The sequence below is a fragment of the Tupaia chinensis genome, unplaced genomic scaffold, assembly GCF_000334495.1.
Source record: "Tupaia chinensis unplaced genomic scaffold, TupChi_1.0 Scaffold000573_1, whole genome shotgun sequence".
In the NCBI taxonomy this organism is placed as follows: Eukaryota; Metazoa; Chordata; class Mammalia; order Scandentia; family Tupaiidae; genus Tupaia; species Tupaia belangeri.
In genome coordinates, this window is record NW_006160087.1 from 1,615,560 (window position 1) to 1,618,277 (window position 2,718).

General features: G+C 49.5%; 1 protein-coding gene across 1 annotated transcript in view; it reads left to right on the forward strand.

Moving 5' to 3' along the window:
* The first annotated feature begins 2,625 nt into the window (after positions 1–2,625).
* Positions 2,626–2,718, forward strand: part of PHC2 (polyhomeotic homolog 2) — a 99,833-nt gene continuing 99,740 nt past the window's right edge. Inside the window, exon 1 of the mRNA XM_006158085.3 lies at positions 2,626–2,646. The gene's annotated coding sequence lies outside the window, so the exon portion shown is untranslated. The remainder of the gene's footprint in view (positions 2,647–2,718) is intronic.

The window sequence follows — 2,718 nt, forward strand, 5'->3', positions numbered from 1 at the left end:
CACAGTGAGGAGCAGGCAGAATTAACACCGCCACATGGAAGCCACCCTTCGGCACTATTGCTGCAATAAGACCAGGAGTTATTTGACCCTGTAGGGTGAATGGCAGGACAGGGGCTGTTTAGTCCTGGGATTCTCTGAGTCAACAGCTTCTCATCCCTGGCCCACTTCCTGAAAACTGTGCACTCCGCTTTGGGAACCCTTTGAGCACAAAGAGCTCATTTCCTGTGGCCAGGAAGGACGGGATGAGTTCCTGATGACAACTCGTCTCCCTCATTAAGGGCTCATAAAAGTGTTTCAAGGAGCCTGACTGATGGTTCCGCTGTTTGTCAGGACCTCCTTCTGCAAGGAGCCGCTCCGGTAATTTGGTGCTAGGAGATGCGCAAGAGAAACCAACTCCTCTGAGTCCAGGAATTATTTATGATCCTAGAAAGAGATTGTCATTGGGAGAGATAACAAGCCCTCCCCAGCACAACAGCTGTTTCATATGCTACATGGGACGGGAGGCAGCTCCAGAATCCAAAACTAGTAGGAAGCCTTGCCGGATTTGGTACATGTGAGTCGTCAGTTCCTACAAAGGGAGCTAGGACAAAAACAGAAATGACAATAGCTAACATTATAAAAAAGGAGTTCAGAAAGTTCATGAAAAGTGGAATTAAAGTTTATTTTGATGCCTAAAAAAATTTTTTTAATCCATGCAGTTTTTCCCCTAATACTATTTCCTAAGAACTTTTGAAGACCCTTCATAGTGGGTTTACCCCAGGCCAGAGCCTATATTAAATGTAACTCATTTAATTCTCACCTCGTTTTACAAATGAGGAAATTGAGGCACAGAGAAGTTAAGGAACTTGCCCTAGGTCACACAGCCATGAGTGGCCATGTCAAGATTTTAATCCAAGTAAGTCTGCCTCTACTTGTGCTCTAAAGCACCAGTCTCGGTTAAGTCAGCTCAGCAAGTTGATTATATATTCAAAATTATCTGTGATAATCCCTTAGAATACTATAGTTTAGTATATTTGGTTTTAGGCATAGGGCCCTGTTCAGTAATTCTAATACACACTAAAGTTAGAGAACCACTGAGTGGAACAAGTCTATATGAGGGGCCAGCAGGTGGCATGGAGGTTAAGGCACTGGACTTCCACATAGCCAACCATGGATTGAGCCCCAGATCTGGCAGCTTGAAAAATCATGCTGGGTGCCTATGTGCATGCCCAAAATCCCAGGAGGAAAATGGCGCAGAAAGGAGTGCAGTGTGGTCACCCCCCCTGGCGGGGGAGGGTGATTTCTCACTTTCCCTCTCACTCTCTCCCTATGGCAAAAACCCACAAGACAACAACAACAACAAAAATACAAGTCTATAGGCAGATAATCGTGCCTTTAAACTACTCTGACTCTGGGTGAGTTGTCAAATTCCTAGGGTAAAAATGGACAGAATTCCAGAGTGCCCCTACCTGCTGGTGACTCTCTTCTTTAATATTTAGCCTCTGTGACCTTAACACATGTCACTGGTCACAAGACTTATTTGCTGTATGATTAAGACATAACACAGTCACATCTTGAGAGGAGAGAAAATTCTATTAGAGAATTCTGAAGTTCGAGCCTAAATTAAATAGACTTGGTACGATGAGACTATCTTTCTCTCTTCTTTTAAGATTTATTTATTATTTGCTATAGAGCATATGAGCTCACCAGAGAGGCGGGTGGGGGAGTGAGAAAGCAATGGGACCTGCACCACAACAGAACATGTGGGAGTTTAGCACCTTAACCATAATGCCACCTGCTGGCCCAAGCCTGTTTCTTAACCTTAAAATGATCATAGCAATCATTGTGTTGAGAAAATTGAATTTGAAAGTTTCTCAAGTAGGGAGCTTGCCTATAAAATACAGTAATTAAACATTAGCTCTTAATAGCTTTGGCTTAAGGAAGGTCACATCACGTTTCTCATAGTCTCATCTGTAATATGGGCATAACTGTTTCTCCTTCTGACCTCAAACGTGCCTGTAAAGGACCGGTTATACGTGAGAATCTCCCCAACTGCCTGGTGCTACCTGGAACTGTGAGGGGGTGCTGAGAAACCTCTGCTGAAGAAATGGGTCCAGATTCTCGCTTTCGCCATTTAGTGTGGTTGTGTGACTCTGAGCCCCCACGTTCCCTACTGTCAAGTGGGATTAATATCACCCTACTCGCGGGGTTCCTCGATAATCTACTCCGCAGAAAAGAGTTGGGCACGTGGCAAACGCTCAATAAATGCGCGCTGACTCGCCCTCTGCGGTTGACCCAAACGCAGCCCCGGTCCACCCGCAGCACGCGGTGTCTCCCCGCGAGCTCAGGTAGACAGGGATGCTCCCGGGGGCCCACCATGCTCCGTTTCCCGGATCCTCAGCCCGCCAGCCGTTGCCATGGCCACCGGTTCAGGCCCGGAGCAGAACCGGGGCGTGTTCCCCACCCCCCGCCTCTCCAGGCTGACCATTGGCTGGCGCGGCCACGTGACGCGTCGGTATGCTAATATATGGTAATCGCCCACGCCCCTCCTCCCCGGCCGCGTCCGAGCAGCCGGCAGGGAGCGCGGCGCCGAGCGGAGGGGGCGGGCTGAGGGGCGGCCCCGGGAGAGAGCGGCCAGGTGGAGGAGGAGCGCGAGGGCGACCGCAGGTAACGGGCGGGCGCGTGCGCGCTGGGGCCTCGGTGGACCGGCTGCGCGCGGGGGACACTGGCCGTCGCGCC